Below are 25,371 nucleotides of genomic sequence, written 5' to 3'. Positions count from 1 at the left end.
AAAACTATTCACGACCAAATGATAGGTTATTAATAAGGACGACAGCTTCTATTGAGCATAGGTCACTGTAGGCCATATGGTTGGTTATCCTCTTAACCAAGGAGTGTGAAGATACTGGTATGGCATACAGGTGAGATGTAAGGGTACATCATCATTGAACATGACCAACTCCAGAGCATTCTGCTGTCAAGAATGTCTCTGATGGATATAGGTATAAGTGTCCTTTAAATCTGAGATCGCCTCAGTGACTTACAAGTAACTCACTATGCTTTGGTACTGGACTAACTAAATTTTTAATTCAGTGATGGAAGGCTTCTAGGCACAGTCAAGTACTTACAAAGTCAGAGTGTGATCAAGATGGAATTGATCACTCCAAGAGTTGGAGAAGAATGAGTCACTGTATTTCAATTTAGCAAAACCTTGGCCAGGATAATCCATCAGATGGATTTGATATTTTAAAATACAATATGGACAACCAGATCAGAGTTGACAGTTGAACTCTGAGATGTCCTATGAGTATTTTGGTCAAGGGGATGAATTATATGAAAACTATATCCACATGGGTTCTAAGGATGTTGTTCTACACATTTGACCTATCCGACCGTTGGGTACCATTGCTAGATGGTCACTTCGATTGGTACAAAAATTTATTCCTATCCTACTAGCTTAGATTTGAACCTATGAGATCACACACATTAGAGTTCACGATCTGATCGAATGGTTGATCAATAATTAAGAATCGTTCTAGGGTTAAACGATCAATACGATTGACATTTAACCTAATGCAAGTGTTGCAGGAGGATCGATTAGCAATTCAATTGTTAATTGACTTAATTTGATTAAGCCAAAGGACTGAGATTAAGTCTAATTAAATATAATTTAACTAAATTTAATTTGGGCTTGATTGGATCAAGTCTAATTGGTTTATTGGATAAGCCAAGTGCAAGAAAAAACTAGTCCAAGTTCAAATAGGACTTGGGTCAACCTAATTTCTAATTTGATTAAAAAATTAAATCAGAGTTAAATTTAATTTAAATTGATTAAATTATATTTTTAATTGGATTAAGACCTATTTTAATTAGATTAATTTAATTTTGATTTGATTTGATTTGAGAAACCAAATTTGAACAAGTCATAGATTGAATCCTAGTAAGACTTGGATTCCACCTTGCGCCACCATAGCCCCCACGCCCACTCTCTCTTATCCCATGCCCACTCTCTCTTATTTTGTATGACAAAAGCCTTTCTCCCAGGTCTTCACACATGCCCAAAACTTTTCTCTCTTTCTCTCTTATATGAAATGTGGTTGTGGATCAAGTCAAAGTAGGAATTAGTTTGGATTTTAAATTCTATGAGATAGAGTTTTAGAAAATCAAAACTCTTTCCTTATGACACTAATTTTACCTAATTTTTTTTTGATATTTTTATGGATTTTATGGCACATAATATGCACCCTTTACTAATAGTCTACAGTAGAAAAAGGAGGGGACGCCCAAGAGTTGGGCACCCCTTGTCTTGCCTTGTTTGGATAATCCTTGACTAGGTATTTGATCTAGACAAGGACTCTTCATATCTCTCTATTTAAAATAAATTTCTTCATGAAATTTTTTTGAAACATAGATCATTGAGAGACCTTTGGAGCATCCAAAAATCAAGGAGAAAGAGTCTTGGGGTGTGGAGATCTAATAGATACAAAACTAGATGTCTGGGTTAGATCGAAGAGAAGAAGAAGAGGGTCTTCTTCTAGAGTTGCTGGGTTCATCTTTTCGCTTCCTCCATCTGTAAGTTTTCTGAGAGTGTCTCATCTAAAACTCCTTCTCTTACTTTTCATCTTTGAAAGAGTCCAAATTAAGAAGAAAGAGACATCTGATCGATCATCGGAAGGAAGGATCAGCATAGTACTAGCATACTGTGCTGATTTCCTAGACCAGGACTTCTGATCGTGATTCGTGGACTCATGTGGATGACTCCTAGAGGATGAACATGTGTGCGGCTCGCAATATCATCCTCAAGCCTGGATCAGCAAAGTTAGAATGTCTAACTTGCATGATAATAGATCTGATCTATTATATTTTACATACATTAGATGTAGTATAGAAATATGTTGATATGATCAATATGTAGTTCTTGCTCTTTATATTTTAATTTTTGATTTAATGTCATGTAATAATTGAAGGAACCAGATCTAGGATTTCAGGGTTAGATCTTGAAACTTTTTCAAGATCAGGCAGTGGAAGATTAAAATAAATCAAAATTTATTTTTTAAAATCAGAGAATCTCTAGATTTAAGATTCTATTACATGATTGTTACATAGCATTAAATCAAAAATTAAAATATATAGAGCATGAACTACATGTTGATCATATCAACATGTTTCTATATTGCATCTAATGTATGTATTAAATAATAGATCAGATCTATTACCTTGCAAGTTAGACGTTCTAATCTTGCTGATCCGAGCTTGAGGATGATGTTGCAAACCGCACACACATCCAGTCTCTAGGAGTCATCCACACAAGCCCATGAATCTCGATCAGAAATTCTGCTTCAAGAAATCAGCACAATATGCTAGTACTACACTGATCCTTCTTCGATGGTTGATCAGGTACCTTCTTCTTCTTGATTTGGGCTCTTCCAAAGATGAAAAGTAGAAGGAGGAGTTTTAGATCTGAGACGCTCTTAGAAAACTCAAGATGGAGGAAGGAAAGAGATGAAACTAACAACCTTAGAATACTCTCTCCTAGACACCCTGTCTTGTGTCTATTATATCTCCATGACCCAAAGGTCTTTCTCTTTGATTTTTGGATGCCTCAAAGGTCTCTTAAATTTCTGTGTTTATCAAAACTTTCATAAAGAAACTCATTTTATAGAGAGAGATATGATAGAGTCATTGTCTAGGTCAAATACCTAGTCAAGGCTTATCCAAACATGGCAAGATAAGGGGTGCCCAACTCTTGGGTGCCTCCTTATTTTTTTTTATGCATAGACCACCAGCAAAGGGTGCACAATGTGTGCCCTAAAAGTCTGATAAATCTCAAAAAAAATCCAAATAATTTTGGTTCAAAAAGGAAAGAGTTTTGGATTTCTAAAACTCTATCTCATAGAATTTGAAATCTAAACTTATTCCTACTTTGATTTGATCCACAACCACTTTCCATGTATGAAAGAAGAGAGGAAACCTTTTGGACATGGGAAAGACCTGGGAGAGGGCTCTTGTCACATAAAATAAGAGGAGATTGGCACAGAATAAGAGAGAGGGCATGGTGGGGGCTTATGTGGCACAAGGTGGAATCCTAGTCTTACTAGGATTCTATCTTATGACTTATTTTAATTTGGTTTCTCAAACCAAATCAAACCAAAATTAGATCAACCCAATTAAAATAGGTCTTAACCTAATTAAAAATCTAATTTAATCAGATTAAATTAGATTTAAATCTGATTTAATTTTTTAATCAAATTAGAAATTAGTTGATCCAAGTCCTAATTGAACTAGGACTAGTTTTTTCCTTGCACTTGGCTTATCCAATAAATCAATTGAACTTGATCCAATCAAGCCCAAACTAAATTTAATTAAATTATATTCAATTATACTTAATCTTAGCCCATTGGCTTAATCAAATTAAGCCAATTAGCAATCAAATTGCTAATCGATCCTCCTGCAACACTTGCACTAGGTTAAATGTCAATCGTATCGATCATTTAACCCTGGAATGATTCTTAATCATTGATCAACCATCATATCAGATCATGAACTCTAATGTGTGTGACCTCATAGGTCCAAACCTAAGCCGGTAGCATAGAAATAAATTTCTATACCAATCGAAGTGACCATCTAGCAATGGTACCCGACGATCGGATAGGTCGAATGTGTAGAACAACATCCTTAGAACCCATGTGGATATAATTTCTATATAATTTATTTCTTTGACCAAAATGATCATAGGACACCTTAGAGTTCAACTGTCAAATCTGATCAGGTTGTCCACATTGTATTTCAAAATATTAAATCCATTTGATGGATTATCCTGGTTAAGATTTTGATAAATTGAAATACAGTGACTCATTCTTCTCCAACTCTTAGAGTGGTCAATCCCATCTCGATCATACTCTGACTTCGCAAGTACTTGACTATACCCAAAGCCTTCCATCACTGAATTAGAAATTCAGTTAGTCCAGTACCAAAGCACAGTGAGTTGCTTGCAAGTCACTGAGGTAATCTCAGGTCTAAGGGACATTTATACCTATATCCCATTAGAGTCATTCTCGACAGTAGAATGCTCTGGAGTTGGTCACGTTCAATGATAATGTACCCTTACATCTCACCTGTATGTCATGCCAGTGTCTCTACGCTCCTTGGTTAAGAGGACAACCAACCCATATGCCCTACAGCAACCTAAGCTCGATAGAAGCTGTTGTCCTTATTAACAGCCTATCATTTGATCATGAACAATTTTAAGGACTAATTGATAAATCCTCTCTTTATCGAACTTAGATAGTCCTAAGGACTTCATCATAACAATGGAGTTCATTAGTAGATGAAAGCTTACGATAATAATATCAAAAATATATTTTATTTATTAACAAATCAATTACAATACTTGATTGCTCAACCGTCAATAGCTTGACGATTGACTTTTGGAACATATTTTCCAACACCTCCCACTTGTCCTAAAGTCACTCGGCACAGTATATAATACCCATCTTCGACTTGTGGTTGTCGAACTCCTTTATTGCCAGGGCTTTAGTGAAGGGGTCAGCCAGATTCTTTTTTTCATCGATCTTTTGAAGATCGACGTCACCTCGATCCACGATCTTTCAGATCAGGTGGAAGTGATGCAAAATATACTTCGTCCGTTGGTGTGCTTTGGGTTCCTTCACCTGAGCTATGTTACCAGTGCTCTCACAGTAAAGCAGGACCGGACCATTGAGGGTGGATGCTACTCCGAGCTCGGTGATGAATTTTCTTAGCCACACATCTTCCTTCATGGCATCTGATTATACGATGTACTTGTTTCACAAACAGAGTCTGCCACAGTATGCTGCTTGAAACTCTTCTAGCAGATAGCTCCACCATTTAGAGTAAAGATGTAACCCGACATGCTTCTGCTATCATCATGGTCGGACTGAAAGCTGGAGTCTGTGAACCCCACAAGTTTCAGATCTGACTCACCATAAACCAACCATTGGTCCTTAGTATTTCACAAATACTTAAGGATAGCTTTAACCACTTTTTAGTGGTTTTCTCCAGGATCAGATTGGTATCTACTCACTACTTCTAGTGAGTATGCCACATCTGGTCTTGTACATGTCATGGCGTACATGATAGATCCCACGGTCAAAGCATATGGGACTCTACTCATATGCTCTCTCTCTTCAATGGTTATCGGACAATCCTTTTTAGAGAGAGAAATTCCATGGCCTATCGGTAGATAGCCCTTCAGCACAGTGTCTATGTACGTGGACTAGGATAATCCAAGCATCTTTTTAGATCTATCCCAATAGATCTTCATCCCTGGGATGTAGGATGCTTCACCCAAGTTCTTCATGGAGAACTACGATGACAACCAAACTTTTATTTTCTATAGTGCAGGGATGTCATTCCTGATTAAGAGAATGTCATCCACGTACAAGACAAGGAATACCACAATTGGACCATTTGTCCACTTATAGATGCAGGGCTCTTCTCCATTCTTAACGAAGTCATACGTTTTGATCACCTTATCAAAATGCATGTTCCAACTCCAAGAAGCTTGCTTCAATCCATAAATGGATCTTTGAAGCTTGCGTTAGATGTGTGCCCTAGATGCCAGATCGACTGACACATTCCTGTACAGATCTAAGGGCAAATTTATAATTTTGACTATAAATGAATAAAAAGATTATTCTTCTATCACATTGTATACATTGTGTCTGTGATACATCCTTTGAGTTAGTAGGAATGTAAATTCATATTTTCAAAAGTTGAAAATTTAAGGTATGAATTTACATAACTAACTCATAAATAGCTCCTGACCATAGGATCATCACGAGGATGGTGATCGATCCAGAAGGTTGGTGTACGATCGCTTTCTTAGGATAGATGTGTCTTGAGTCTACGATGTGAAGACACCAGAGTGAGAGTATAGGTATTCGTTGAGAATGAGAGTACTGAGCGTGACCACCTCGAGCAGTCATAAGAAAGTCTACCTTCTTATCGATGACTAGCTCGATGCTGTAGTTGTGTGTCTAGTTCTTTGACCTGAGGTGCATCGACAGTTCACCTTGAGTGTGTTATAGTTTGACTACACCATAACTTGATCTCCTAGCCATTTGAAATCCTGAGGTGTATGTTGGCTGTAGCATATTCATTGTAGGAACTAGGTCGCACCAAGATGAGATCTATCAACTTTGGTAGATGAGAAGAGTAGTCCTATGATGATCGAAAGATCGAGTCCTTAAGCCCATAGCCATGGCAGAGTGAAATAATGAAAAAGAGTTTTTCATTGGGGTTTTACATCAGACTCGGATCGATCGATTCATTCATATGACTAATGTTGGGTTTGACGAGTTCACCTTAACTCTAATTCAGTCGGGACTCATGATAGAGGAACTCAATCACACAGGTAGCTGTATCGAGAGGTTCATTTTTAGTTCTGATGGATTGCCACCACATACTGCTAGGTGTCACTGGTGGATTTTGGAAGCAATTAGAATGATATTGATGATCGATCATTCTAATTGTCTGAATCAGAAGAGTTCTGATCCATCGAAAGGAGTTTCGATGATATCGATGATGAGATCATGACATGTCTCATTACCATATAAATTGAACCTAACTAGGTCACACAAATAAGGATTAGGGTCTGGATGTCATCAATTGGGCTAACCCAATTGATTTGGATAAGATCCAATTAGGTTCAAGGAAATCATGCTAGCACACGATTGAGCCTAACTTTCTCCTCGTGTAATCTTTTCTATCTCTACTGAGCCAAATGTGATTTGACTTATCTAGAGAATCTTAGAAAGATTTTTCTCAGTCTAAATAAAGCTTGTTCAGCTTAGAAAAGGCTTTTCTTAATTCATGAGATGAATTTAAGACAACACCTGCTAATTCCTAGCACCTGCCAATTTCATTTTAGGACATCTGTCAAAAGTTGACATATGGGTCTTAAACTGAAGAGGGCTCATTGGAGGATTTTTGTGGAGTGTCCACATATCTAAACCTAATTGAATTGGGTGCCATAATCAGATTATGGCATGAATCTAATTGGATTTAAGTGGGCGCCCCAAATGGATAAGAACCAAAGAGTCCTGATAAACATGGACTCTTTGGCGCCACCTTGTTTGAGCTTATCCATTGTTGGTGCCAACTTAAAAGAGAGGGTGGGGTTTTTGTCTGATGTGATCAGATGACATCACTCCACTAATCAAAATTTTTCCAAAATTTATTGGAATTTTTTGATTGGTTGAATGATGTGGCACTGCGCAGCATACAGGGTCTATATAAACCCTGCTGCACCTAGGGTTTCATGGAAAAAATTATTTTATGCACAAAACCCAATAGCTACTACCCCCTATTCTCTTATCCATATCCTTCCTGCTCTCCTTTCTCCTCTCTTCACGTCCAAAAAGTTGGACATCCATCTGGCAGAGATCCAAGGCGTGGTGATGCCTGGAACAGAAGGCTGCAGGACATCTTCGACAGGCTGTTGCTCCAACTTCAGAAGGAGTTCTGAAGTACTTCCTAATCAGATTTAGATCTGATTTTTGGAGCATAGATTTGCAAGGAGAAGATGTTCTAGATCCTTCCTGAGTGGATACAGTAGAGGCTAGGCACTTGCATGGCTACATTAGAACCTCGGGCTGTGCAGAGATCATCTACAGGGTAATCAGATTATCCTTGAGGTACTTCTTCTTCCATCATAGTTTTAGATTTAATTTTAGATTGTAAATATCAGATAATAAAATTAGATCTAGAGAATTAGATCTGAAATATGTAGGATAATTTTTTTTTAAAAAAATCATTCCACCCCAGATTTGATGAAATCTGGAAGATCCTACGAGGAAAAGCAGTTTTCCTCCTTCAGCTTGCACACCTTGGACCCATCTATGGATGTAAACCCCTCAAGTTGTATCATATACACCTCTTCGATTAGCTCTCCATTCAGAAAAGCTGTCTTTACATCCATTTGTCAGATCTCATAATCCAGATGGGCAGCTATTGCAAGCATTATCTGAATGTATTTGAGCATTGCCACAGGAAAAATATCTCATCATAGTCAATACCATAACGTTGGCGATGTCCCTTGACAACCAGACGGGCTTTACAGATCTCCACCTTTTCGTTTGTGCCCCATTTTCTTTTGAACTGTTGGGAATAGTGTCCCAAAGCCAATCGTCAGCTTGTTGACGGTTGTGCTCATTTTTGTATATGTACATGAATTATGAATTAATAAAAATTATTTTGGTATTTTTCATCACAAAATATTTCATCTTCTAATAAACTCCTATATTGTGGTGAAGTCTTAGGACTATTTAGACTCGACAAAGGAGGATTTGTCGTTTAGTCCTTAAATCTGTTCGCGACCAAATGATACGTTGTTATCAAGGACGACAATGTTTATCAAGCATAGGTCATTGTGTGCCATATAGGTTGGTTGTCCTCTTAACCAATGAGTGTGGAGACACTGGTATGGCATACAGGTGAGATGTAAGGGTACATCTGCACTGAACGTGACCGACTCTGGAGCTATTTCTGCTGTCAAGATTTACTCCGATAGAATATGGGTATAAATGTCCCTCCGATCTGAGACTGTCATGGTGACTTGCAAGCAACTTACTACACTTAGACACTAGACTACCTGAATTTCTAATTCAGTAACGGAAGGCTGCTGGGTGTAGTCAAGCACTTGACTTGTCGGTGCGTGTGTCAAGATGGGATTGACCACTCCAGTTTAGGAGCTGTGTACAGTTGTATTTCAATTTAGCAAAATCTTGGCTAGGGTAGTCTTTGTGAGGAGTCACAGGACTGTTTGAGTTGAGCACGATTCGGATGATCTAATCAGGGTTGACAGTTTAACCCTGAGTCATCCTAAACACAGAGGTCAAAAGGATGAATTATACAGTAACCATATTCACATAGGTTCTGAGTGTTGCGATTGCGATTATTCAACCTATCTGGTTGTTGGGTACCATTGCTAGATGATCACTTCGATTAGTACAAGAATTGATTCCTGTGCTACCGGCTTAGGTTCGAACCTACGGGGTCACACACATTAGAGGTTCCTATATGATCTGATGGCTGATGAAGAGTCCTAATGCTCGTGGACTATGAGTCCTACGTATCTGAGACTCTGTGATCGAGAATCAGGATTGTCTTATCATGAGTCCCACACATTTTGGGTACCGGGGTCAAGAGTCCCACTGGTTTGGGACTCTTCGATCAGGGTAACATATCGATGAATTCTGATGCCCGATTACCCATCGGATTTGGACTCAATATTTATGAGAGATTTAATTAGTGATTTGATCACTAATTAACTCAATTTGATTGAGTAATTATTTTTGGATCAAGTCCAATTGAATTGGATTCAGTTGGATTTGACCCGATTAGGTTAAGAGTTGACCTAATCGTCAAGATGGTTTGGTCCCTGATTTGATCAGGGGTTGGGCTTAATCAATTCCTGATTTGATTAGGATTTTATTGAGCCTAATTAAGTTGGGTTTAAATTAGTCTAATTGGGCCTAACTTATTTGGTTCAATTAAGTTGGTTTAAATAATGAAACCACCTTGACCCATTCTCCCTGCGCCACCTCACTTCCACTGCACCCATTTGAATTCATGAGAAGGAAGTTTTCATAAATTTTTCCTCATGTAAAGCCCTCCTCATGCCCTACTTTAATGCACCAAATGAGTGGATAAGGATGATTGGTTGGCCATTCAAATTCAAAATAAAGTTTGAATTTGAATGAGCAACCAATCTTAGCGCCTTGACCATATCCTCTTTTAGCGCCCCATTTATTATACGAGAAAATGTTTCTCATGAAATCACTCATGCACAAATTAAGCCACACCCTTCTCTTCTCACACCCTTAGTGGATAAGGATAAATTGGTTTTCATTTGAATTCAAAATTTGATTTGAATTCAAATGTGTAATTACTCATCTTTATCCTCTCACGTGGATAAGACGTTTGACATTGTTTTAAAAGGAGGAGAAGAGTGGGGCGTGTGCAAAAAAAATTTTGGAGAGAAAATCTGGGCGTGAAGAATCCTTGTGTGCAAGGTGAAGGTCTATATCCTTCGAGAGAAAAAGAAAGAAAAAAAAGAAAAAGTGTGCGTAGGGTTTCAATGAGTTCTTCAGGGTTTCAACCTGGAGTTCGGGAAGTGAGAAGGTGAGCTATGAGTGTCGTGAGCCCACCAAATTTTAGGGAGATCTTCAACATCCTCTCAAGCACATTGTTGATAATCTAGAGCATCCAAAGAATCAATAGATATCGATTGAAGAAGTTTGATCAGCATCGGCCGTCGAAAGGGCTCTACAATGAGCTAGCACTCGTGAGGAGTCGATCAGACTGGGAGCTTCGTGTGGACGATCCGCAGAGGCTAGACATGCTGTGTGGCTATATTGCAATGATCAGACTCTCTCGATGGTGATCAGATTGTGGCGATCTACTATCCGCACAAAGGTATGGTCTTCTGAACATATTACAGTAAAGTGTTTACTGTTCAAATTCGAATTTCTAATTTAAATGCATGCATGCTATATATCATATTTAGATCTTAGTATAGGGTAAATTTTTATTAATTAATTAGATTAATTAATAATTTTTACTGTAAAATAGTGATTTGAAAAATTTTAAAATTACCATTTTACCCCTGCACTGAATTTTCCCCACAAATGGTATCAGAGTGGGTTCTTAGATATGATATATATATTTGCATGCATAGATTAAGTTTGATCTAAAAGTTTAAATTTAAAATTTGAAATTTAAATTTTGAAAGTTGTTCGAAATTCAAAATTCAAAAATTTAAAATTCAAAATTTGAATTTTGAATTTTGAAATTTGAAATTCAAAATTCAAAAATTTGAAATTTGAAATTTGAAATTTGGTTGAAATTTCAAATTTGAAATTCAAAATTTAAAATTCAAAATTTGAAATTCAAAATTTGAAATTCAAAAATTTGAAATTTGAAATTTGTTTGAAATTTGAAATTCAAAATTTAAAATTTAAAATTTGAAATTTGAAATTTAAATTTTAAAATTGGTATATTTAGATATACTTGATCCAAGTAGCAAGTAATCGAATTGGGTTGGTTGCCATGGCCGTCCGGTCATAGAAGAAAAGTAGGGTTTAAAGGTCCTCTCTTCCCATTTGATGGGGTCTTCTATGGCGATAGGGGTGTCGATGCGATTATATCCTATGCAGATGAAGTAGTGAAAGAAATATTCATGACTTATTTTGATTGAGTTATTTTCTGTTATGTAATTAGCAATAGGATTGCTATTTATGAAATGTGCTGATATATTTGTGTAATAAGTCAACATATTTGGTGAACAAAAAATAAAACCTTTCAAATTTGAAAATTATTTTCGAAATGCCAAACTCTGACCCATCAGCCCAAATACTTAATTAAAAGAATTAAGTATTGTCTAGTAGGTCTAGAATTGTGAATTAAGACCTAAGACAATTGCATAAACTTGTGGGTCAATGGGTTAGATGGATTAGGTCCATAATTGGGTTAGACCTAAGGTTAGCTTAAAGAAATGGACTAAATTAGAGTAATTGGTCAAATCTAATCAAAAGTTGAATTAGATTAGGTCAAGGATACTCTAGACTCCTTGTAGTTGAATGGGTCCATGTCTTTAACTAGACCAAGATGGACTTAATTCATGGCTACGCGGTGGAACCCTATTTACTAAGTTGATCAAACTAAAACTAATGAAACGATGGTGTCTAAGGTAAGTTTGGCAGTTTGACCAGTGGTTTTTAAGCGGGAGCTACTCGCAGTGATTCGATCTTTGACGAGTTAATGGCTTATCCCCACCACTGATCTCACTTACCTGGCCAACCTGGTGAATTAGGTTTTGATTAGATCACTTGGTGATTAGGGCTCACCCATGTCATTAGGTAAATCAGTTTAACTGATTTAGGTGCTCCTAATGCCAGCTTTAAGTAAATCCTTTTTAATCTGACTTGGTGAAGTCAGTGGGAGGATTGAAATTGGCTGGATATTTTCTTCTCATCTATTCTTTAATAAAATCCTCAAAAAAAAATTATTAGGTCCTAAAAATGATTAAGTTATATTGATAACTAAGTCATAGCCTCCCATTAAGTGAGTGATAATGAGTCCATTAGTTTAATAATCATTGGAGGCCCAAAGGCCTAGTGCTTATTGACTAATGAAATTATCATTCATAGTATGATAATTTGGTTTGAGTCTTTCTGATGGTGGTTAGGTTGGCCGACCAAAGTCGGGCTTGATCATTTATTGGTCCGATTCACCAAATCAAATCATGTTAATGGTTGGACCTAATCAGATTTTTCAGTGGAGGCCAAAGCCTACTGATTAGGTTCTGGGGCAAAATTAATTACTAGAAGTTGTTTAGAGAAATAACTGGTTATGAACTTACCCATAGATGCACATGGATTGACCAACCAAAGTTGGGCTCGTGTGTAGTCTATGCGGATTCTAGTACCCACCAAAGAATTAAAGTAATTCCTCGAATTGGAGGTTGAGGCTACCAATTCGTAAAAATACTGAGAGAAACTTTAGACTAAATTCCAAGTCTTTAGTATTAATAATTTATGTTCTAATATAGGTCTGATTTTTTTTTTATGCAGCTATGGCCACTACCCTGTCGCTCCGATCATTATTAGATAATGACAAGCTCATGGGACCTAATTTCGATAGCTGGTATCGAAAATTAAAAATCATCCTTGAGCATGAGCGGATCCTTTATGTAGTAACGGATCCGACACCTGAGAAGCCAGTCCTGAATGCTAGAGGGACGGTCCGAGATACTTACCAGAAGTGGCTCAACGACTGCACCAACGTTTGGTGCATAATGCTGACGGCAATGAATGATGAGTTCAGTCGCAAGTTCGAGAACACCCAGCCACAGGAGATGCTTCAAATATTGAATGACTCTTTTGGCACGTCTGACGATGTTGAAAGGCACAAAACTAGTTGTGCCATTTTCAATGCTCGGATGAGGGATGGAGCCTCAGTCACTGATCATGTACTGTACATGATCGAAATGATTGAGCGCCTAAGTAAACTGAGTTTTTCCCTGCACGAGTAGCTCGGTAAGGATGCGATCCTTAATTCTCTGCCCAAGTCCTTCCTTCCCTTCCTTACTCATTTTCGAATGACAAAGCCTGCAGTGAACTACCACGGCTTGTTGGGGTTGCTGCAGAACTTTGAGAAGGATCACCAGCTCCATAAGGAGTCGGTGAATGTTGTGGGAGGGTCTTCTTCTGGTTGTCGACCCTTTAAGAAAGAGAAGAAGAACAAGAAGAAGAAGAAGAATAAGAAGGTACAGCTGCATGCTGGAATGTCGGCACAGGGTCAGACCAAGAAGTGCAAGCCCAACCAGAGCCAGGCAGAGTGCTTCTTTTGCAAGAAGTAGGGGCACTAGAAGAGGAACTGTCCTCTATACATTGCCTCACTGGACCCGAACAGGCCAAAGAAGAAGCAAGGTACTTATATGATAACACCTTGCAACTTTTTCATTTGTGATACTACTGCCTGGGTATTGGATACCGGAAGCCCTTATCATATTTGCAATTCGATGCAGGGTCTGCAGGTCAGTAGGAGATTTGATGAAGGCGAGAGGTTCCTGAATGTTGGAGATGGAAGCAAAGTTCCAGTTCTAGCATTAGAAATCATGAACCTTGTAATTAATTCTTGAAATATAATTATGAGTGAATGTCACTATTGTCCAAGCTTTTTATTAAATATTATTTCTGTAGGCCTTTTGGCCATGAACAGTTATCAATTTTTAATAAAAAAAAATGTTTGTAATATCATTTTGACTGGTCTTACAATGTTTATTGGACAACTTTATAATGGAATTTACTTTCTATCACAACCTGTTAATGTGGTTCAAACCTCCGGTAAATGCCCTAGAATAGATAATGTGTCAGAAGTCTACCTTTAGCACTGTAGGCTAGGTCATATCAATAAGAACAGGATAAACAGGTTGGCTCAAGAAGGAATTCTTGAAGTAGGTGATTGTGAATCACTTCCAACCTGTGAGTCCTGTCTTCTTGGCAAAATGACCAAGTCACCTTTTACTGGAAAAGGTGAGCGAGCCAGTGAACTCTTGGGTCTGGTACATTCTGATGTATGTGGACCCATGAGCACAAGTGCAAGAGGTGGATATTTCTACTTCATAACCTTCACAGACGATCTATCGAGGTATGGGTATGTTTATTTAATGAAGCATAAGTCGGAGTCGTTTGAAATGTTCAAACTATTCCGAAATGAGGTAGAAAAATAAACTGGGAAGTGTATTAAAACTCTTTCATATGATCGAGGAGGTGAATACCTTTCCAATGAGTTTCTGACATATCTTGAGGAGAATGGAATTCTCTCTCAATGGACTCCTCCAGGAACACCACAGCATAATGGTGTATCTGAAAGGAAGAATCGGACCTTGTTGGGTACAAAATACCCACGGTCGAAGTTCTCAGCGGGATTAGCCCTTGCGAGCTCAGCCCGGACTCCTACGGGAGTCGGGCTTCACCCTCGGCTCCAACGACTGCAGACAGACTTCGTCCGGACTCCTACGGGAGCCAGACACCACCGACAACTTCAACCGCAAGTAGACTCCGCCCGGACTCCTACGGGAGCCGGGCTCTGTCCTTAACGACAGCTGCTAGTAAGCCCTGTCCGGACTCCTACGGGAGCCGGACCTCACCTTTGACTTTAATTGCAGGAAGACTTCGCCCGGACTCCTACGGGAGCCGGGCTTCGCCCTTGGCTCCAACGACTGCAGACAGACTTTGTCCGGACTCCTACGGGAGCCGGACTCCGCCGACAACTTCAACCGCAAGTAGACTCCGCCCGGACTCCTACGGGAGCCGAGCTCCATCCTTAACGACAACTGCTGGTAAGCCCTGTCCGGACTCCTACGGGAGCCGGACCTCACCTTTGACTTTAATTGCAGGAAGACATCGCCCGGACTCCTACGGGAGCCGGGCTTCGCCCTCGGCTCCAACGACTGCAGACAGACTTCGTCCGGACTCCTACGGGAGCCGGACTCCGCCGACAACTTCAACCGCAAGTAGACTCCGCCCGGACTCCTACGGGAGCCGGGCTCCGTCCTCAACGTCAACTGCTGGTAAGCCCCGTCCGGACTCCTACGGGAGTCGGACCTTGCTTTTGACTTTAATTGCAGGAAGACTCCGCCCGGACTCCTACGGGAGCCGAGCTTCGCCCTCGACTCCAACGACTGCGGACAGACTTCATTCGGACTCCTACGGGAGCCGGACTCCGCCGACAACTTCAACCACAGGTGGACTCCGCCCGATCTCCTACGGGAGCCGGGCTCCGTCCTCAACATCAACCGCCGGTAAGATCCGTCCGGACACCCACGGGAGCAGGACTTCGCACTTAATTTCAATTGCAGGAGGACTCCGCCCGGACTCCTACGGGAGCCGGGCTCCATCACCAACTTCAACTGCAGAAGGACTCCGCCCGAACTCCTACAGGAGCCGGGCTCGGCCCGTGACTTCAACTCCGAGAGGACTCCGCCCGGACTCCTACGGGAGCCGGGCTCCACCCACGACTCTAACCGCAAGGAGGACTCCGCCCGGACTCCTACGGGAGCCGGACTCCGTCATCAGCTCCGACCACTGCCGAACTTCAGCCGACGGATCTGCACTCCCAGGCCATAATAACGGCCACGATCCTGCTCCACTCCCTACGGCGGACCCTACGCGACCCCATTACTCCCTGACAGGCTGTATTAACGGCCATGATTCTGCTCCACTCCCTGCGGTGGATCCTGTGCGATTCCACCACCCCCAGATGAGTCACGACAGCAGACGCTGCTCCACTTCCCACGGTAGGCCCCACGTGGCACACCCCGATGATTGCCACGGGTCCACCCCACTACTCTCTACAACAAACTCCGCCTGACCCTGGGCAACCCGCTGCCAGACGATTACAGATGTCGCTATCAGGCTATCGCCCCCTCCGTCCATAAAAGGGGGCTCCAGATACGTTATTCAATAAGCTCTCATCTTTCATCTAAAAATTCTGCTAAATTCTCCGTTCGAGCACTCCATTCTTGTTGAGGCAGAGAACTGACTTGAGCATCGGAGGGTCTTGCCTGAGCAACCCCACCTTCGGTTTAGACTTCTTTTGCAGGTCTCGGCGGCGACCGTGACTTCCTCGACTCCAGCTTCTCCGGCGCAAGCGAATTTTTGCACCAACAGATTAGGTAAGATCCGTCCGGACTCTCACGGGAACCGGACTTGCACCTAATTTCAATTGCAGGAGGACTCCGCCCGGACTCCTACGGGAGCCGGGCTCCATCGCCAACTTCAACTGCAGAAGGACTCCACCCGAACTCCTACAGGAGCCGGGCTCGGCCCGCGACTTCAACTCCGAGAGGACTCCGCCTGGACTCCTACGGGAGCCGGGCTCTGCCCACGACTCTAACCGCAAGGAGGACTCCGCCCGGACTCCTACGGGAGCCAGACTCCGTCATCAGCTCCGACCACTGCCGAACTTCAGCCGACGGATCTGCACTCCCAGGCCACAATAACGGTTACGATCCTGCTCCACTCCCTGCGGTGGACCCTATGCGACCCCATTACTCCCTGACAGGCTGTATTAACGGCCATGATTCTGCTCCACTCCCTGCGGTGGATCCTGTGCGATTCCACCACCCCCAGATGAGTCACGACAGCAGACGCTGCTTCACTTCCCGCGGCAGGCCCCACGTGGCACACCCCGATGATTGCCATGGGTCCACCCCACTACTCTCTACAACAAACTCCGCCTGACCCTGGGCAACCCGCTGCCAGACGGTTACAGATGTCGCTATCAGGCTATTGCCCCCTCCGCCCATAAAAGGGGGCTCCAGATACGTTATTCAATAAGCTCTCATCTTTCATCTAAAAACTCTGCTAAATTCTCTGTTCGAGCACTCCATTCTTGTTGAGACAGAGAACTGACTTGAGCGTCGGAGGGTCTTGCCGGAGCAACCCCACCTCCAGTTTAGACTTCCTTTACAGGTCCCGGCGGCGACCGCGACTTCCTCGACTCCAGCTTCTCCGGCGCAAGCGGATTTTTGCACCAACAGGATTGGCGCTAGAGGAAGGGCCCTGTGTCTTCGCAGTACCCTTGTTCTTAAAGGAGCGTTCAACGGAGCCACCCTCGATCGTCTCCTCCGACACCCACTCCTTGTTTCCCCCCACGGGATCCATACTTGATGCCTCCACGCAAGGCGTCCACGCGACGGTCCACGGCCTCCGCGACCAGATCTCAGGCTCCGACCTCCCCTCCTGTTTCTCAACCTCCTCCTCCTCCTCCGCGGTGGCGGTCGGTGCGGAGCAGTTTGACCTGCTGGCACAGCAGGTCAGAGGCCTCGTCGAAGCTGTGCAAGCTATGCAGCAGCAGCAGCCGCAGGCATCGGCACGCCCGGAAAGGGCATCCCCGGAATACCAGAATCCGACGGTGGGGCGGGCCACCTGGGCCAGCCGCCCCATCCTTCTGGGAAAACAAACCCGAGGGTAGAGAGCCCTCAATCGGACCACGACTCCACCCCTGGAAGATCCCTGCCCCCGTTCTGCCAGAGGCCCCTCGAGACTCGAAGTTGAGAGGATTTCCTGGACCGGAGGCTCCAGGAGATGAACCGGCGGATCGAAGAATCTGCCATGCGCCCCCCGCTTATGGTGAGGATATTTGTACTGACCCTCCCTTCTCCCAAATGATCATGCAGGAACCGATCCCGCCAAACTTCAAGCTTCCCCAGTTCGAAAGCTACGACGGGACTTCGGACCTGGTTGATCATCTGGAGGCCTTCCGGACGATGATGCTGCTTCACGGTGCTCCTGATGCCATTTTATGCCGGGCCTTTTCGTCTACCTTGAAGGGAGCGGCGAGGAACTGGTACTCGACTTTGAAGCTGGGTACCATCTTTTCCTTCGATCAAATGAGCCACCAATTTGTGGCCCATTTTGTCAGCAGCCAGTGCCCCCGGAAGGGTTCGGAGTCCCTAATCAACATCAGGCAAAGGGAAGGGGAGTCCATTCGGGCCTACATCAACCGCTTCAACATCGCGGCACTGGAGGTCCGGAACTTGGACCAATCAGTCGCAATGGCCGCCCTAAAGGGTGGCCTTCAGAAGAATGATCTTTTGTTCTCCCTGGAGAAGAAGTATCTCAGGGATTTTGCTGATTTACTGGCCCGGGCCGAAGGATACGCCCGAGCGGAAGAAGCCTTCAAAATGAAGGATGAAGAGACGGCGAGGGAGTGGCAAGCGGGAGACTCGAGTAAGCCCGCAATTCAAAAAAGGCCAAAGGAAGCCCGGCTGCATTCTCGATCCCCTCCTGGGCATAAGCGCGCCCATACTCCACCCTGGGCGCGCAGGCAGAGAAGCCCGGATCGCGGGGTTCGGCGGGGTTTCCCACCAGGGAGATTCCGCAACTACGCCCCCCTCAACGCCTCGAAGGCCCAGGTATTGATGGAGGTCAGGGAGCAGCTCCCTAGGTCAGAGAGGATGCGCACACACCCCGGGAAGCGCAACCCCAACAAATTCTACCTCTACCACCGCGACCACGGCCACGACACAGAGGAATGCATCCAGCTCCGGGATGAGATCGAGGAGCTCATTCGGCGAGGTCGACTCGACAGGTTCATCCGACGCAGGCCCGAGGGTAGAGGAGATCGGCCAAGGGCCCTTCTGCAGCCTGAACCGCCAAGAAGGGAGGAGCAACCTGGGGACCGACCTCCCATCGGAACCATCGACTCCATCACCGGATGGCCTCAAGGAGGAGCGGACCACCCACGACCGTGGAGCTCGAAAAACTTGCGGATGTACTACCGGTAACTTCATTTTAATTGAAAATCACATACCTATACGTCCTTGGACAATGCAAACAAACTGTATCAAAAATGAAAGGGAAACCTCATCCCGACAAGGTCGAAGGCCCGGTTCTTTTAGACCGGATGGGGGGAGAGGCCTTACAGCGCCCTAATGTGCCCCCACAGCCATGTCAGGAATAGGAGGAGAACCTCGTCCTGACATGAGCAAGGTCGAAGGCCCGGTTCTTTTAGACCGGATGGGGGGAGAGGCCTTACAGCGCCCTAATGTGCCCCCACAGCCATGTCAGGAACAGAGGATAACCTCGTCCTGATATGAGCAAGGTCGAAGGCCCGATTCTTTTAGACCGATGGGGGGAGAGGCCTTACAGCACCCTAATGTGCCCCCACAGCCATGTCAGGAACAGGAGGAGAACCTCGTCCTGACATGAGCAAGGTCGAAGGCCCGCTTCTTTTAGACCGAATGGAGGAGAGGCCTTACAGCGCCCTAACGTGCCCCCACAGCCATGTCAAGAACAGGAGGAGAACCTCGTCCTGACATGAGCAAGGTCGAAGGCCCGATTCTTTTAGATCGGATGGGGGGAGAGGCCTTACAGCACCCTAACGTGCCCCCACAGCTATGTCGGGAACAGGAGGAGAACCTCGTCCTGATATGAGCAAAGTGGAAGACCCGGTTCTTTCAGACCGGATGGGGGGAGAGGCCTTACAGCGCCCTAACGCGCCCCCACAGCCAAGCCGGGAACGGGAGGAGAACCTCACCCCATCCCGAGCAAAGTGGAAGGCCCGGACTCCTACGAGAGCCGGGCTCCATCCACGACGCCAAAAAGACCCCACCCGAACTCCTACGGGAGTCGGGCTCCATCCACGACGCCAAGGAAGACCCCACCCGGACTCCTACGGGAGCTGGGCTCCGTCCACGATGCCAAGGAAGACCCCACCCGGACTCCTACGAGAGCCGGGCCCCATCCACGACGCCAAGGAAGACTCTACCCGGACTCCTACGGGAGACGGGCCCCGTTCATGACGTCAAGAAAGACTCCACCCGGACTCCTACGGGAGCCGGGCTCCATCCACGACGCCAAGGAAGACCCCACCCGGACTCCTACGGGAGCCGGGCTCCATCCACGATGCCAAGGAAGACCCCACCCAGACTCCTACGGGAGCCGGGCTCCGTCCACGACGCCAAGGAAGACTCCGCCCGAACTCCTATGGGAGCCGGGCTCCGCCCATGACTCCAATCACAGGAGGGTTCCGTCCGGACTCCCACGGGAGCCGAACTTTGCCTTGACTTCAGCGGAGAAAAATTTTGAGCGAGAAGGAAAAAGGAAGGCAACGGACCAGGATAGCTACGATTGGAAAATGGACAGTGGTCGAGGTACAAAAAACTCTGTCACCACAAGGACTGGGGCTCCCATCGGGAGTCCCAGCTTTTGAGGAATTTTTCGACACAAAATAGGACAACTTACTTAGGGTGACAGAAGCTCGAATCCCGAATTCAAGCCCTAGGAGGGACCCCAGGCCCGAATGGCCCCAAGCAAACCTGCAGCCATTGACGGAAAAATGACAATCGGGTATCTTCGAACGACGTAAAAGTCAAAAAGGAGCTCAGCAAATAACAATCCAACATGAATAAAAGAGGTCGTCGATGACCTTAGGACGACGTGAAAAAGAAAAGAAGAAAAGGAGGATGAGAGAAGAAAAAAGAATAAAGAAGTTCGACAGACGACTATTCGATGCAAGATGCAGACGAGGTAACAAAATCTCCTTTTCATTTTTCAACCAACAAGGTGTACGTTACAAGACCCGGTGGGCCAAAAAAAAAATATATATATATATATAATAAATAAATATGTCATCGACAACATCGAGAACACGGTTTGGAAAGGATACACCGGAAGCCGCTTCAAGCTGCAAACTTCTCTTCCCATTTCGTGTCCAGTGCGTGTGGCGGGCCTATCGGCTTTCGCCCCGCCTTGCTTCACCCCACCTCCGAAGTCCCAACCTCAGGGGAAAATGGATGGGATAGATTCCCGGGGGCGGTAAGGGCAACGGTGGTGGCGATGAAGACCTGTTTCAAGAAGAACCGGAGTCACCCTGGGGACAACGGTGGCGCCAGAGATATGCGTCATCACCGAATACTCCGTGGTCTCCACCATCCAAAATGCTCCGGCAAGGTCGGCATGCGCTACTTCCACCGCCCCCGCAACAAATTTTACTGCCCCACTGTCGACACCGACCGCTTCTGGTCCCTCGGCCCCGATGGCATCAAGGATCCCGCCACAGCTTGTGACGACAGCTCTGCCCTCTTTACCGATATCACCCCACCTTGCTACTCCGAGATTCTCGGGCAGAATACCTTTACCGGCGGCCCCCGTTATTAAACCCCTATTGTTGAAGGAATTCTTCCTTGAGCCCCCTTTGAAGCGACGGAGATCCTCAGCGGCCACTTGATGACCAGAGAACTCACCGGCCGCTGTTCTCCTCCTCGCCTTCCTCCAAGCCCTAGACATCCCTTCGAGGATGGCCTCCGGGGTGGAGGACATGACGTGGGAACCCCTTAGAGAAGAATCGAGGGGCTGAAGACGGCAAGGACCGGTGCGGAGGAAGTGGCTGAGTAGCTAGGCTCTCAGACGAAAGAAAGGTGCCGTCCTCTCGGCAGGATGAAACCCCGAAGGAAGAGTAGGGGGTTTAAATAGCCAACGGATCTTAGCGCAGTTATGACGGCGGGTGTCCCTAGGCCAACTGGTGCATGCCACGTGTCCCGCATGTCCCACTCGCCGCTATCGAGGATTGACTATTCGCAAATTTCCAGAGCGCGGTGCTTGGGATCGCATTTTGGTGGGAGTTCCGAAAAGACTCTTCAGGTCGTCTTAACCGGAAAAAGGGCTCTGACGTGCACACATTAAATGCCAACATATCCAAGGGCGGTTATGCGCAGGATTCAAGAGGACAACTTCGGCCGTGCCCATCTCTCTATACTTTCTTCATTCATAATTCAAACTCGGAAGTAAGGGGGCTAGTGTTGTGTACAAAATACCCACGGTCGAAGTTCTCAGCGGGATTAGCCCTTGCGAGCTCAGCCCGGACTCCTATGGGAGCCGGGCTTCGCCCTCGGCTCCAACGACTGCAGACAGACTTCGTTCGGACTCCTACGGGAGCCGGACTCCGCCGACAACTTCAACCACAAGTAGACTCCGCCCGGACTCCTACGGGAGTCGGGCTCCATCCTTAACGACAACTACTGGTAAGCCCTGTCCGGACTCCTACGGGAGCCGGACCTCACCTTTGACTTTAATTATAGGAAGACTTCGCCCGGACTCCTACGGGAGCCGGGCTTCGCCCTCGACTCCAACGACTGCAGATAGACTTCGTCCGGACTCCTACGGGAGTCGGACTCCACCGACAACTTCAACCGCGAGTAGACTCTGCCCGGACTCCTATGGGAGCCGGGCTCCGTCCTCAACATCAACTGCTGGTAAGCCCCGTCCGGACTCCTACGGGAGTCGGACCTTGCCTTTGACTTTAATTGCAGGAAGACTCCGCCCGAACTCCTACGGGAGCCGGGCTTCGCCCTCGACTCCAACGACTACGGACAGACTTCGTCCGGACTCCTACGGGAGCCGGACTCCGCCGACAACTTCAACCGCAGGTAGACTCCGCCCGAACTCCTACGAAAGCCGGGCTCCGTCCTCAACATCAACCGCCGGTAAGATCCGTCCGGACTCCCACGAGAGCCAGACTTCGCACCTAATTTCAATTGCAGGAGGACTCCGCCCGGACTCCTACGGGAGTCGGGCTCTATCGCCAACTTCAACTGCAGAATGACTCCGCCCGAACTCCTACAGGAGTCGGGCTCGGCCCGCGACTTCAACTCCGAGAGGACTCCGCCCGGACTCCTACGGGAGCCGGGCTCCGCCCATGACTCTAACCGCAAGGAGGACTCCGCCCGGACTCCTACGGGAGCCGAACTCCGTCATCAGCTCCGACCACTGTCGAACTTCAGCTGACGGATCTGCACTCCCAGGCCACAATAACGACCATGATCCTGCTCCACTCCCTGCGACGGACCCTACGAGACCCCATTACTCCCTGACAGGCTGTATTAACGGCCATGATTCTGCTCCACTCCCTGCGGTGGATCCTGTGCGATTCCACCACCCCCAGATGAGTCACGACAGCGGATGCTGCTTCACTTCCCGCGGCAGGCCCCACGTGGCACACCCCGATGATTGCCACGGGTCCACCCCACTACTCTCTACAACAAACTCTGCCTGACCCTGGGCAACCCGCTGCTAGACGGTTACAGATGTCGCTATCAGGCTATCACCCCCTCCGCCCATAAAAGGGGGCTCCAGATATGTTATTCAATAAGCTATCATCTTTCATCTAAAAACTCTGCTAAATTCTTCATTCGAGCACTCCATTCTTGTTGAGGTAGAGAACTGACTTGAGCATCGGAGGGTCTTGTCGGAGCAACCCCACCTCCGGTTTAGACTTCCTTTGCAGGTCCCGGCGGTGACCGCGACTTCCTCGACTCCAGCTTCTCCGATGCAAGCAAATTTTTGCACCAACAGACCTTATTGGACATGGTTCAATCCATGATGGGGTTTGCTGGTCTGTCGATCTCCCTCTAGGGATATGCGCTTGAATCGGCTTGTTACCTTCTAAATAGAGTTTCGAGTAAGTCTGTAACCAAAACGCCATATGAGATATAGATAGGACGTAAGCCATGTTCGGAATAGTGTCCCAAAGCCAATCGTCAGCCTGTTGACGGTTGTGCTGATTTTTGTATTTGTACATGAATTATAAATTAATAAAAATTATTTTGGTATTTTTCATCATAAAATATTTCATCTTCTAATGAACTCCTATGTTGTGGTGAAGTCCTTAGGACTATTTAGACTCGACAATGGAGGATTTATCGTTTAGTCCTTAAATCTGTTCGCGACCAAATGATACGTTGTTACCAAGAACGACAATATTTATCAAAGATCCGCTCATGCTCAAGGATGATTTTTAATTTTCGATACCAGCTATCAAAATTTGGTCCCATGAGCTTGTCATTATCTAATAATGACCAGAGGGACAGGGTAGTGGCCATAGCTGCATAAAGGAAAACCAGACCTCTATTAGTACATAAATTATAAATACTAAAGACTTGGACTTTAGTCTAAAGTTTCTCTCAGTATTTTTATGAACTGGTAGCCTCAACCTTCAATTCGAGGAATTACTTTAATTCCTTAGTGGGTACTAGAATCCCCACAAATGGTATCAGAGTGGGTTCTTGATATGATATATATATTTGCATGCATAGATTAAGTTGTAATCTAAAAGTTTAAATTTGAAATTTGAAATTCAAAATTCAAAATTTGAATTTTGAAAGTTGTTCAAAATTCAAAATTCAAAAATTTGAAATTCAAAATTTAAAATTTGAATTTTAAATTTGAAATTCAAAATTCAAATTCAAAAATTTGAAATTCAAATTTAAAATTTAAATTTAAAATTCTTAAAATTTAAATTTAAAATTTGAAATTCAAAATTTGAAATTCAAAAATTTAAAATTTGAAATTTAAAATTTATTTGAAATTTGAAATTCAAAATTTAAAATTTGAAATTCAAAAATTTGAAATTTAAATTTTGAAATTGGTATATTTAGATATACTTGATCCAAGTAGCAAGTAATCGAATTGGGTTGGTTGCCATGGCCGTCCGATCATAGGAGAAAAGTAGGGTTTAAAGGCCTTCCCCTCTCATTCGATGGGGTCTCCTATGGCGGTAGGAGTGCCGCTGCAATTATATCCATGCAGATGAAGCAGTGAAATGAATTAATTATAAAAGTTCAATTATGAAATTTATCATGAATGTGTTAGATTAGATCTAAAGAATATTCATGATTTATTTTGATTGAGTTATTTTCTGTTATGTAATTAGCAATAGGATTGCTATTTATGAAATGTGTGATCTATTTGTGAAATGAGTCAACATATTTGGTGAACAAAAAATAAAATCTTTCAAATTTGAAAATTATTTTCGAAATGCCAAACCCTGACCCATCATCCTAAATACTTAATTAAAAGAATTAAGTGTTGTCTAGTAGGTCTAGAATTGTGAATTAAGACTTAAGACAATTGCATAAACTTGTGGGTCAATGGGTTAGATGGATTAGGTCCATAATTGGGTTAGACCTAAGGTTAGCTTAAAGAAATGGACTAAATTAGAGTAATTGATCAAATCTAATCAAAAGTTGAATTAGATTAGGTCAAGGATACTCTAGACTCAACTCCAATAGTTGTAGTTGGATGGGTCCATATCTTTAACTAGACCAAGATGG

Source organism: Elaeis guineensis, chromosome 4, assembly GCF_000442705.2.
Source record: "Elaeis guineensis isolate ETL-2024a chromosome 4, EG11, whole genome shotgun sequence".
Classification (NCBI taxonomy): domain Eukaryota; kingdom Viridiplantae; phylum Streptophyta; class Magnoliopsida; order Arecales; family Arecaceae; genus Elaeis; species Elaeis guineensis.
Note: the sequence above shows the minus strand (reverse complement) of the source record.